The 14,234-nt window shown below is 36.6% G+C and overlaps 1 protein-coding gene across 27 annotated transcripts in view; it reads left to right on the plus strand.

Moving 5' to 3' along the window:
* LOC128992038 (voltage-dependent calcium channel type A subunit alpha-1-like) overlaps positions 1-14,234 on the plus strand; it is a 348,577-nt gene that overhangs the window by 52,852 nt on the left and 281,491 nt on the right. For 26 of the 27 annotated variants that reach the window (XR_008490687.1, XM_054415389.1, XM_054415400.1 and 23 more), the window contains exon 1: positions 11,558-11,617. The exons of the other annotated variant lie outside the window; for it this stretch is intronic. The gene's annotated coding sequence lies outside the window, so the exon portion shown is untranslated. Of the gene's footprint in view, positions 1-11,557; positions 11,618-14,234 lie in introns of those variants that run through there. 27 annotated transcript variants of the gene reach the window in all.

Here is a 14,234-nt window from a genome sequence, read left to right on the forward strand (position 1 = left end):
TTTTATAGTCTGAAACTCTACATAGTTATAAAAAAATATAATTTCTTTATTTATTTTAATGGCAACCACCATTTTACAAAACAATTACATAAGATATCGCATACCTTTAATATAATGCTTAAAATTTAAAAAAATCTTTAAACTAAATACAAGGATATTTTGAGTAACAGATGATCACGTAACACCAATCTTACTGCAATTAAACAAAAATAAGACTACATATTAATTTACAATGATATTGCTGTTTTGCATAAAAATTCATCGCGTTTTGATTCGGTTTGAAAAAACTAAGTCAAAGTGTTACTTCAAAGATTAGAATACAAGTACTTATTACGACCTTTGTACTTATTAGTTATCTTGAGCTGTGTTTGAATATTAGAAGGTCAATTAGGTGTTTGAACATAAGACAAATATACTTGCTACGTTTTCATTCGTCAAAGGAAAATCGGAACAAACTTGAAAACAAAATGATCTGAATGGGGACATATAAAGATACCTCACGCATTTTAAGTAAAGGGCAAAATTGTCTTAGTATTCAGAGCCTTTTTTGGCGTCTCCGAAGTATACTAGTATACTAATAGATTTCTTTAACAAAGTATTAATATAATTTTTCTTGTGGAAATCCATACTTGTATTCGATTCAAATTCTATTTCCCATGCCTGCCAACTCCTAGATTATTATACAGCCCACACATATCTGGTATCTAAGTCGAACTCAGATCTTTTGTATAATGCAATTACTGTAGGCTTGAAACTAATACTACTAGATTCCGTGGGCCTACAAGCTAACAACTTCGTATGATTAAATGCTCTCTACCCCCGTTTTGTGTAAACGCATGGGTCTGGGGCAACCGTGTTTCCGAAGGCTACACTGAACGTAGAATCAAAGTTAGGGTGGCATTTTGAAGAGGATTAAATTATCTAGATTGTTGTGGTTTCAATATGTTTAATATCGTACCATAAAGCCTAAAAATCTTCCTTGAATGTATCCTAAAAACGGCAATTTTGAACTGCTTTAACTAATTATGGAATTGTTACTTTAAAATTCTAAAACCAGGGTCGCATAGATTGTTCTTTGTTCCATAAACCCCCAATCATTGTGTTTTACTAACATGCCGTGAACGTCTGCAAGCGCTTCTCGCGGCGCTGTTCAAAGGCGCAACATAGCTTAGCTACTGAAGCCCGAGCTAAGATTTCCGAGCTGAGGTAGAGCGCACCTTTTTCCAATAGAGCACACCTTGTTACTTATAGAACTCATGATGTTTTAGTTGAACAGAATTACAATATCGAAAATATGTTTATATAAATTTACGATTATATTTTTACGTTAAATAACTGAAACAATTACGGAATTACGACTGGAGATATTAAGTAAAGAACTAACAATAGATTTTAGTGAAGATTATTGTTGTACCTTACATTCTATACGTTTGGTTAAATTAAGAATATGTGATAAGTTAGAAGATTCATGGAATATATTACTACGTTTTGGGTTATATTTTGCAATTGTTATGTATAATATGAATTTTAAGTCAAAATGATAATTTTCTAAATAGGCTACATAAATATACTATTTTACTTTTCTAAGATCCCAAACCATATTAGATTGAATCTGCTCCGAATATTGCGTTGTTAGACGCAATAAAAGCCTCAGATATGAGCTTAAAAGACCGCAAAGCAGAAAACTTCATCTTATTAAGCCGAAAAACGAACCTATTTATGTCACTTTGACTTTTTCATTTCGTGTTCATTTAACCGCTGCAACACAATAATTTTTATTTGTATAACTTCATTGTTTTGACGAATGAGATGTTGTGTATAATTGATACAACAATGTAAATTGCAATACATTTTATATTTGATATTTTTATTTTTACTATATAAGTAATTCCTATAAGATGTATATTTGTACCTGGTAAACGTAAATAAGGAATATTATTTTTACCATTACATGCTTGTCCTTGCTGTAGGTCTTAAATTGATATGGAATTTAATTAATGTAAACTTTATAATGGTGTATCAACTCGGGAAAAGAAGAAAGTATGTCTAAGTAGCCTAACAGAAAATTATTAAACGTCCTCCTTTGCCATACGATCACCTAATGAGCGATTTTAAGCAATTTAAAAAGTACACGGTGTTTTTTACGCAGATAAAATATTTACAAGAGTACTTTGGGACACATTTTAACGACAAAACATTCATTTTGAGTATTATAATGGTATTATTTACAACACATTCTCAGTAACAAGAATTTTCATAGATTATGCAACTCTTTACATATCAGCTGGTTTGCAATTAAGAAAATAAAAGAGGTATGCCAACATTTCAGCTTGTATTAATATACGGTAGTACTCTTAATAGTATATTTCGTACCTAGGGCCGAAAATGAGGTTTTGCCGGCTCAAGATAGTTTTTAAGTTCGAGACGAAGTCGAGAACTTAAATCGATCGAGAGCTGCAAAACCATTCCGGTCCGTGGTACGAACGCTATTTTTCACCACACTATACCCTATTACCACTATTCACCACTATAATAATGCACACTGATAGTCAACACAACTACAACTTTAAGATTATGTGAAGAAATAATTTGAGGAATCAGCAAAAATAAAAGTAAATAGTTGCTAGGCAACGGTGACAATAACACAATTCTATTGCAATGCTATGGATTTTGATTGTGTATTTAAAATGCATTCATGTTTTAAATAAGTAAGCGGACAGCTGATTTTGCGGCCCCGGGCTGTAAAAACCTGCTCGGTCCCCAAATTACGATGACAGCTGGCATGGCCAGCAAAACGTAACTTTCAGCCACCAATCAACGTATGTAATACAGCCAAAAACATCATAGTGCGGTGAAAAATAGCAAAACTGTTTCATGCAATACTACATCCTAAAGTTAAAAATAGATTCACATTATATTTATTGTTAAACCAACCACGTTGAATCTATTTGCTTACAAACTTAGAAACACTTTTCAAAGTTACAATACATATTAGTTTTGATTATATGTACGAAATAATTTTGCTTTAACAAAGGCTTAATAATTAAATTGCCGTTAGATTCCACATAGAAGTTGAACATCTCAGCTAGAAACATTAATGTTACTACCGAGAAGTGTCCGAGTTTCTGTGAATTTTCAGCAACTTATCTATCAACGCCTAAATCCTCAATGTTTGCTTACTTAGATAATATTGATTCACCAAACACCACTCAACCGGACCGTTGAATTCACAATTTTTGTCTACAAGATGGATGCATTTCACATTTAATTGCGTTGGTATGATGACGTTACACCATACCAACGTTGGAGAAATTATGTTTCATTAAATGTAACGCCATTTTTAGTTTAATTCAAAATTGTTATTTTTCTAATTAATTTATAGGGGAAATAGTCCTTTCTATGCGTGAAAAAGATCATAGTGGCTTACGGCAGGGATTTGTTTTAAACCAATATATTTTTTATACATGAAGGAATGCCAATCATAAGCAATACAAAAAGGATTATATTGTATCAAGGTATAACGGTATAAAGCTATCTACGTTTATATAGGTATCCATATAAACGTCAACAACCTAAGAACAACCTTTTACTCTTCACGTGTTAATTAAAATTAAAAATTGCATGCTGTAGGATAAATTGTGTTTAAAATTTGTTGTCATTTGTTATAAGTATTCAAATACACATTGTGTGTAATATTTAATTAAAAGTGGTATTCAACGTTAAATTCAAGCAAAACGTATTTTTGTTTTACTGTACAACTATTTTTATTGTAAATGTTCAAAGCAGTTTAAAGCACTAATAATATTGAAAGCCACTCTTACTTCAATAAGAATCTCTTCATCAGTGGGCAACAATATTTTTTATATTTGATCGATATCTTATCTAATTGAACAAAACGATTTTATGAGTAGGTAAGCTACTAAAGAATATTTCAAGAATACACAATTTTTATGTTAACAAGAGCCGACAGTATCCAAGGTGTAATCAATACAGAAGCTCTGATAGCGTGAGCAGGTTGTTATCAGGGCTTATCAGTTGCTCATTGATCATTCTCTGATTCCCTTATACCTCACGCAGCTACAACTGTTCTACCGAGATACTATCAGGTCCTGACAGTATCGAAGGTGTAATCAATACAGAAGCTCTGATAGCGTGAGCAGGTTGTTATCAGGGCTTATCAGTTGCTCATTGATCATTCTCTGCTTCCCTTATACCTCACGCAGCTACAACTGTTCTACCGAGATACTATCAGGTCCTGACAGTATCGAAGGTGTAATCAATACAGAAGCTCTGATAGCGTGAGCAGGTTGTTATCAGGGCTTATCAGTTGCTCATTGATCATTCTCTGCTTCCCTTATACCTCACGCAGCTACAACTGTTCTACAGAGATACTATCAGGTCCTGACAATATCCAAGGTGTAATCAATACAGAAGCTCTGATAGCGTGATCAGGTTGTTATCAGGGCTTATCAGTTGCTCATTGATCATTCTCTGCTTCCCTTAGACCTCACGCAGCTACAACTGTTCTACCGAGATACTATCAGGTCCTGACAATATCCAAGGTGTAATCAATACAGAAGCTCTGATAGCGTGATCAGGTTGTTATCAGGGCTTATCAGTTGCTCATTGATCATTCTCTGCTTCCCTTATACCTCACGCAGCTACAACTGTTCTACCGAGATACTATCAGGTCCTGACAGTATCGAAGGTGTAATCAATACAGAAGCTCTGATAGCGTGAGAAGGTTGTTATCAGGGCTTATCAGCTGCTCATTGATCATTCTCTGCTTCCCTTATACCTCACGCAGCTACAACTGTTCTACCGAGATACTATCAGGTCCTGACAGTATCGAAGGTGTAATCAATACAGAAGCTCTGATAGCGTGAGCAGGTTGTTATCAGGGCTTATCAGTTGCTCATTGATCATTCTCTGCTTCCCTTATACCTCACGCAGCTACAACTGTTCTACCGAGATACTATCAGGTCCTGACAGTATCCAAGGTGTAATCAATACAGAAGCTCTGATAGCGTGAGCAGGGTGTTATCAGGGCTTATCAGTTGCTCATTGATCATTCTCTGCTTCCCTTATACCTCACGCAGCTACAACTGTTCTGCTGAGATACTATCAGGTCCTGACAATATCCAAGGTGTAATCAATACAGAAGCTCTGATAGCGTGAGCAGGTTGTTATCAGGGTTTATCAGCTGCTCATTGATCATTCTCTGCTTCCCTTATACCTCACACAGCTACAACTGTTCTACCGAGATACTATCAGGTCCTGACAATATCCAAGGTGTAATCAATACAGAAGCTCTGATAGCGTGAGCAGGTTGTTATCAGGGCTTATCAGCTGCTCATTGATCATTCTCTGCTACCTTTCCACCTCACGCAGCTACAACTGTTCTACCGAGATACTATCAGGTCCTGACAATATCCAAGGTGTAATCAATACAGAAGCTCTGATAGCGTGAGCAGGTTGTTATCAGGGTTTATCAGCTGCTCATTGATCATTCTCTGCTTCCCTTATACCTCACGCAGCTACAACTGTTCTGCTGAGATACTATCAGGTCCTGACAATATCCAAGGTGTAATCAATACAGAAGCTCTGATAGCGTGAGCAGGTTGTTATCAGGGTTTATCAGTTGCTCATTGATCATTCTCTGCTTCCCTTATACCTCACGCAGGTACAACTGTTCTACCGAGATACTATCAGGTCCTGACAATATCCAATGTGTAATCAATACAGAAGCTCTGATAGCGTGAGCAGGTTGTTATCAGGGTTTATCAGTTGCTCATTGATCCTTCTCCTTCCCTTATACCTCACGCAGCTACAACTGTTCTACCGAGATACTATCAGGTCCTGACAATATCCAAGGTGTAATCAATACAGAAGCTCTGATAGCGTGATCAGGTTGTTATCAGGGTTTATCAGTTGCTCATTGATCATTCTCTGCTTCCCTTATACCTCACGCAGCTACAACTGTTCTACCGAGATACTATCAGGTCCTGACAATATCCAATGTGTAATCAATACAGAAGCTCTGATAGCGTGAGCAGGTTGTTATCAGGGCTTATCAGTTGCTCATTGATCATTCTCTGCTTCCCTTATACCTCACGCAGCTACAACTGTTCTGCTGAGATACTATCAGGTCCTGACAATATCCAATGTGTAATCAATACAGAAGCTCTGATAGCGTGAGCAGGTTGTTATCAGGGCTTATCAGTTGCTCATTGATCATTCTCTGCTTCCCTTATACCTCACGCAGCTACAACTGTTCTACCGAGATACTATCAGGTCCTGACAATATCCAAGGTGTAATCAATACAGAAGCTCTGATAGCGTGAGCAGGTTGTTATCAGGGCTTATCAGCTGCTCATTGATCATTCTCTGCTACCTTTCCACCTCACGCAGCTACAACTGTTCTACAGAGATACTATCAGGTCCTGACAGTATCGAAGGTGTAATCAATACAGAAGCTCTGATAGCGTGAGCAGGGTGTTATCAGGGCTTATCAGTTGCTCATTGATCATTCTCTGCTTCCCTTATACCTCACGCAGCTACAACTGTTCTACCGAGATACTATCAGGTCCTGACAGTATCGAAAGTGTAATCAATACAGCAGCTCTGATAGCGTGAGCAGGTTGTTATCAGGGCTTATCAGCTGCTCATTGATCATTCTCTGCTTCCCTTATACCTCACACAGCTACAACTGTTCTACAGAGATACTATCAGGTCCTGACAGTATCGAAGGTGTAATCAATACAGAAGCTCTGATAGCGTGAGCAGGTTGTTATCAGGGCTTATCAGTTGCTCATTGATCATTCTCTGCTTCCCTTATACCTCACGCAGCTACAACTGTTCTACAGAGATACTATCAGGTCCTGACAGTATCGAAGGTGTAATCAATACAGAAGCTCTGATAGCGTGATCAGGTTGTTATCAGGGCTTATCAGTTGCTCATTGATCATTCTCTGATTCCCTTATACCTCACGCAGCTACAACTGTTCTACAGAGATACTATCAGGTCCTGACACTATCGAAGGTGTAATCAATACAGAAGCTCTGATAGCGTGAGCAGGTTGTTATCAGGGCTTATCAGTTGTTCATTGATCATTCTCTGCTTCCCTTATACCTCACGCAGCTACAACTGTTCTACCGAGATACTATCAGGTCCTGAAACTAGTAAGATAAAGGTTTCGATAGAGTGCTTGTATTACCGGAAACAGTTTTCAATGTTCATACGTGTTTTGACATACCTTTTGAAATGTTGAAGCTATCGCATTCCTAATTAATTTCGTAAATATAATATTTGATATAACATTCTTCTTCTACCAAGTCTGTCGTGCAAGACTTCAATTTAATCTTCAACTGTTCAAACAATCGTTATAAGTGGTGGGCTAATCTGGAACCTTAATATTTGTCCGCAATAAAGTTTGGTTTCGGCTTAACTTCATCTCTAACTCCCTGGGGCTAGTGTTGCCAAGGAAACCGTTGGGATAATAAAACTGGCGATTTCTATTTGAATTTAGACGACTTACTGGCGAGGGGCTAATAAGAAGCAATGTTAAATGTGAACAAATTCACAATTAGTTAACAATTATCAGGGATATTCTTCTTACAAGTTTTACTCTGCCTGAGTAACTTTTTATAGATTCATTAAATGTAACGCCATTTTTAGTTTCATTCATATGGGGTTATCACATAGAGAAAAACCATTGTTTAGTATTTTCTTAGTTTAGTTTGTTCTTGATTGTGTACGTCTCTGTACTGAAGGTGAGTCGGTAGCTCAGTTGGTAGCGACTTCGGGCCCAAGGCAGCGATGTCGTGGGTTAAGGATCCTGGTCACTGCCGCAAACATTTTATCAGTGCTGTTCACCTTCGTACCGTTCCGGCTCGCCCCTTGCTTTGCTGGATACGTTCCACGTATAGGTCTGTGGTCTATGTGGACGGGCAAATGTAAGGTTAAAAGATGCCATCGACCTAAAAAAAATGGAAATGGAAATGTTAAAACCTTGGTCTTAATACTACCAAACGTTTAAATTTCTAGGATATGATAATTATTTAAAAGCTCACTGAAAAAGATCTCTGGGTCTAGCATCGATCTCGGAACCAGCGAATTTCATATTTGAATGTGATTGGCGGGATTTGAAGCCGGGCGTCTAGACCTGAAGTAGCATGCTCTAACCTTAGACTGGAGACCTTAGTCTATGCTCTAACCTTCCGAACCCTGAAAAGGTGTTAGACTATTCGAACTAAAAAGTGTGTGGAAGGCTTCATTATTTGTACAATAAACTCATTGAATCAAAGACATCGTGCGTACGAGTGATTTCGCACGAAAAGGGATTGAATTGTCTTCTTGTATGGATGAATCCATTCAAAAGTAATCAGTATAAGGTATAAGGTGCATTGTAAAAATCTATATATAAAAGACAAAGCCCTCACTGACTGACAAGTGAGCGCAGCGAACGAGCTCCAACCTAAAGGTGAGTGAGCGTTGCGAACAAACTTCAGCCAGGACGTAATTGAGCCATGCGAACGAGCTCCAACCTAAAGGTGAGTGAGCGTAGCGAACAAACTTCAGCCAGGACGTAATTGAGTCATGCGAACGAGCTCACCTATGAAGTTAAACGGGGCAAAGCCCGCGGGTACAGCAATAATGTATATAGTTAATCTAAAATTCACTGCTTACGACTTCTCTTTGAACTTTGGTTATAATTTACTATGTCATTATCTTTTCTTAACAATCATTGTCACATCTGTATACGGTTTGTCCATGGTGGAACGCAGGCTTTGAATGTTATAGCGTTACTTTTGTAAATGTTTTGCTGTTTGTTTTTTTAGTGAATTTGCAAAACCGTGAGATTTTAAAATCATATCAGGCCTAAATACAAATTGAATTAACTTATACAGTAACTCTTATTATAATCATGTCACTCAGAGTCATATTATTTTTGTGATTTATTTAGTATTTCGGAACAAAGATAAACATTCGGAGAATTTAATTGTTGGGTAAAGTCGTCGTAGTCTTCTCATGGCCAAGCCTGCGGCTCGATATGTAGTATTTTTACAAGCAATACGGCAGTAATGACAGTCCAGCACCTCCTGACCGCATCTGTAGCAGAACGTCTCCCCGCACGGACACGTCACACTGTCGCACCCTTCGGTCTTTAGAATTGGTGTCTTGCAAGCTGGGCAGTGTTGAATCACAGCTTCAGTCATAGCTTCTTCTATCTTCAGTCTCGCCATTTTTTCAAGCCCTTCACTGTCAGATCTTTTTGGTGAACGTTTTCGTTTCAAACCTCGTTTTCCATTATTAGGGTCCATTTTTTTACTGACCTTTTAATTTTGTTTCAAAATTTGTAGATTTTCAATTTGACTTTGCAATGATTCGTTTCTATGGTGACTTGAATAACTTGGTTGAAAGTTTCATAAGTGTATGATCAACATCTAAACATAATTTATGTTTAGAATTTTTTTTTCATTGTAGTACGAATAGCCTCCAGATTGCGAATAATAATAATAGTAGTTTAAATATCTAATTCTGCCAATTCAATTGTTGACTGATTCACATCTAGTTTCGACCTATTAATGTTATCATCAGGTGAATACAAGGCTACAACAACATAAAGATACTTCACAGGATTCCAGGATTGAAAGTTGTTTACACTAACACAGATACGAACACGAACACATATCGCGTGAATTCTATGAAGTGTAACAATCAGTATGGTGTGCTTTACGATGATGATCTTGTGATAATTAATTATTTGTAAAACATTTATAATATTAAAAACTACTGTTAACTAACACTTGAAAATCATGCCCCTGATAACATGTTAATAGTCTACCTCTTTGTTGAGGAAGTGAAGTCGTTGGTGTCTTTTATGTTAAAACCGTTAGAATTTGCATTTGACTTCTATTGATTTTCAAACCATAACATGTAAAACGTCTACAAATTTTGAGACACAGCCTGTTCAATTACGCGTGCGTAAAAATCTTTTTCTTATACATTGCAGGGAGTAAAAGTTTGTTCCTGCCTGCCTTTCTTTTCTCATCAACATCCATTGCATTTTACTAATTATTAATCGGACTTTTCCAATGTTTCTAGAGTTTAAAAATGCACGACATTTCTGGAGGTGGAAACGTTGGAAAAGTCCATTTAACAATAAAAAAATTTCAGAACCAACATAACGAATTTGAAAAAAAAATCCACATAATGTTGATCGGGTTTGTGGAATTATCATAAAACTAGCTGTGTGCCCGTTCTACGCACGGGGATCTTATAGTAGTCAGTTGAATGTGACAAAAATCACAAAATGTGTTGGGTTTTTGGACATTTGTAACTTTATTTCTTAAGTAGGTAGGCCATGTATTCCATGGAAAAGTGCCGGTATCAAGGATCGTCATCGAAAAGGTTGTTATGAATAAATAGGTAGGCGTACGTACCCAAGAGATGGGCTATGAGCCTATTGGCTGTATGGTCCAGCGATTGCATCACACGGTGAGTAGAAACAGAAAGTGACACATTGGAAAAGCGAGTTTAGCATCATCCGTATACCTCTATTACTTACAATCACCCACTGCAGTTGTGGTTTTTTACTTTACACTTTACACAATCGCCATTGAAGCGCCGTCAGTGAGTGGAAACCTTGTTTGTAAGCTATTGGCGACGATCGTTATAAGTGCCCCAGTCCTATACAACACTGATTCAAGGTCTTCTTTCTGGTTATCAAAACTCAAGAACAATTTCATACACAAATAATCTCTGGTTCCTGACCTGGATGATGCCTAGTTATTTAATTTCATTTACGGTTACACTATAATATTGCACTTGCGATTAATTAAATCCGTTATGTAAGAAAAACGTTTTTAATCTCACTTTGTTTGGGATTTGCTTTCAAAACGTGATCGGAAATGATTGCGGTATTTGTAAACAACATTTGTAAACATATCAGTGACAGCTAGAAAAAATAATCTTGATCTGAACAGCTGTTCGTTATTTCATAAATGATTATGTGATAAAAATTGATCGAAAACTTGGCAAAATCTCACAAAAATGCATTTTTGAAAGGCCGTAATTTTATTTACAAAGTAGTGAGGCCATGTTTAAATGGCTAAAGACACTCTCGCCAATCCAGTGAATACATTAAAATGACTTGGATCTTAATAGGTACTCTCGTTTTCATGGAGAAGATTGCGTAAAATGCCATCTTGAGTGTTACAGAAAGACAGAAAGACAGACAGACAGACAGACAGACAGAAATAGAGATAAGACTTGTTTCTGCTTCTTTAATGTATAAAACGTAAAAATAACCTAAAAATATATAATTCTGAGCAATGTACAGACAAAACTCTAATTTTATTTATATAGATACAACTTTAAAATTTTAGCCGAAACACTGTTGTAGGTTTTCATCATGGGTAATACATCTTGCCATGTTTAGTTATGTTTTCTACTTACTACATGGGTAAACGGGAATTAAAAAAAAATCTAAATTACATGGTCTTGATATAACTTGAACATGTTTAATGTTTAAAACATAATGTTTCGCAGGTATGCGGCAGAGGTGCTCGAGGATAGATCCTAACTACGGACAAGATGAGGCTCTAACACAAGGTTAGATTACTATTTCCTGATGTAGAAATTATCCCATTATTCACATTACAACACGAAACATAATTACTTATAGACAAAGATGACCAAGTAAAGTTTAAGTCTAATTATGCCTGCTTCCTGTAAGTTCAGTTCCCAAAATACTGATATGAATGTGAAGAGATTTCTAAGATTAAATAAAACAACGTAGAGATTATCAGCAAGTATGCTTCTGCAGATGAGCCGTTGTATTAAAAATTTCTATCACAGATAACAATGTACCTACTTTTTTATTTTAATATAAGCAGTTTTTACTGAATCCTAACCCTCTAAGTGAATAACACTTGTTTTTTGGGGACCTGCTTTCAATGTATCACTATGCTAAACTAAACACACGTAAATTACTTTTTTTTTAGTGTACACACCTGGGAAATGTTTATCAAACTATAACATAGGCCTTTTTTTATACTGTATATTGAACTTTTACTGGCTTCTTCTATGAAGAAAACAGCTTGTGACTCTCGTATCAGCGAAGCATGCTCTGCTGTGAGTATCACTTATGCCTCTGAAATTCATGTGTTTTAAAAAACCCCTAAATCAGACCAACCTAAAGAGCTTGTGTCAAATTTGGTACGAAAATTTAAGTCCGAAAACGTTCACAATCGGTTAATTTTTCCTAATCTAAGCTTCTACAATAGATTTTACTGTCTCAGTGTCTACTGGAACAGCTGAACGGCCTTTCAGTGTCTTAAAACGGATCAAAAACTATTTAAGAAATTCAAAGCTCCATGACCGTTTATCTTATTTAGCCATACTGGATATAGAAAAAGAGACCCCCAACAACATAAAACTTGAAGAATGTGTAAACATATTTGCTAGGCGTAAACCTAGACATTTAACACTTTTCTAAAGAAGTAGGTTTAAAATGAGGCTGGAAAACAAAGCAGACTATTTTATTGAGGGCCTTACCTAGTATTATTGAGGATGAAACATATAAACTAAGATTTTTAAAAGAAGTAGGTAAAGAACGCAGTATCAACAATATATTTAGATTCAAACTCCCCCCCCCCACCTCTCAATTCTAATCGCCGCCATTGTCAGCAATAACGCATAGTTCTAAAGTTAGTGTACACGTGTACACTAGCATTCTCGCAGCCTTTAAGCCCAGTTCGATAAGCTGTTATCACCAAGGGTTTAGATATCAGCTGAGATATCTCGTTGCCTAGCAACCACACCTGTTGCGTTCAGCCAATCAGCTTGCGCCCTCCCCTCCCAACCACTCCCCGCACAACCCCGGGAATAATTTAAACTTCTCCGATCAAACAACACTTCCATCCAAGGCAAACTAAACTATATTCTATCAGGCTGACATTTTAATTTTAAAATATATTTGTTGTTTATAAGGACATATACCTGAGTGTTATTTTGCCTAAATTCAATTACTTCTGAATTAATGCAAGGCTAGTTTGAGAAGTTAAAATAATGATCAATAATATGAAATTGGCCATTGAAAAAAAGGTTCGGTAAAAATTAGCTATCCGAATTTGATTTTCCAATTAAATAAATAAATATTCAAATATTTATATTTAAAATAACTCATTATTCTATAACATTAGATTTTTTCAAGCAAGACACACGACATTCAATTCAGTAAATTCCTGTATGACAACATATATTTATTTTAGAAAAGAGCGGATTTTGTCTTGCCCAAAAACGTTAATTAAATCCATACATCTAATCTTCGTTCGGATAGTTCGTAATTGGAAACAAAAACAAGCACATAGTTAGAGAAGGTATTAAAAAAATGTATATAAAAAATTTTTATACTCTAAAATTGTTTTTACTAAAAATTAAATTGGATTAAGATCTAAGGTTGTGCATATTTTACAACATTAAAACCAATAATCACACTACAAAATTCTTTGTCAGAATAATATTGTTACGGGCTTAACAGGTTCTTTACAATAAAAACTTGGCGATTTTATTATAACTATTTATTTACAATAATTATTCTATATTTACAGATATTACAGTTACCTAACACCTAACTAACCCTATCTAACCTAGCTAAAGCCTATTCTAATTTACAAAGATTCTACTTACAGCTAACCTTTACAGGATTTATCACTACTCTGTCACTACACTGTCACTAGTGTCACTACACTGTTACTCTCACTGTCACTAGCACTGTCACTGCCACTAGCACTGGTCACTCACACCGACGGGCGCTTGCTAGGACGATTCTCGGAAGGCTCGACTCAACTCAACTGCCGTGTGCCGGAAGACGGTCCCTTATATAAGCTTTCCGTAGAACATTCTAGAGACTACTCGTAGGCTAGACAAAGGTGTTTACAGATCGCCGTGGAAGCTTCTGGAGATGTCAAACCCCCTATTGACGTAGTCCGTTGACATGGGTCTATTGTCTATCACTGGCGCGTTCGGAGAACCGTGTAAACAAACAACCCTTTTAGTCCAGTCGAGGAATGAGGTGTAGAGTGCGTGAGCAGGTAACTAAGCGATTCCTTCAGAAACTTGTTCAGGGGGCTTAGGGTGTTAACATACCAAAAGTCCTGACTCCTAGGTGGTGAGCCAGGGGGTGGAGGGGGGAAAAAGGGGGGGGAGAAAGGTACGCATTTTGGGT

Source organism: Macrosteles quadrilineatus, unplaced genomic scaffold (assembly GCF_028750875.1).
Source record: "Macrosteles quadrilineatus isolate MER2022 unplaced genomic scaffold, UCM_ALF_1.0 Scaffold_4__1_contigs__length_99947679, whole genome shotgun sequence".
NCBI lineage: Eukaryota > Metazoa > Arthropoda > Insecta > Hemiptera > Cicadellidae > Macrosteles > Macrosteles quadrilineatus.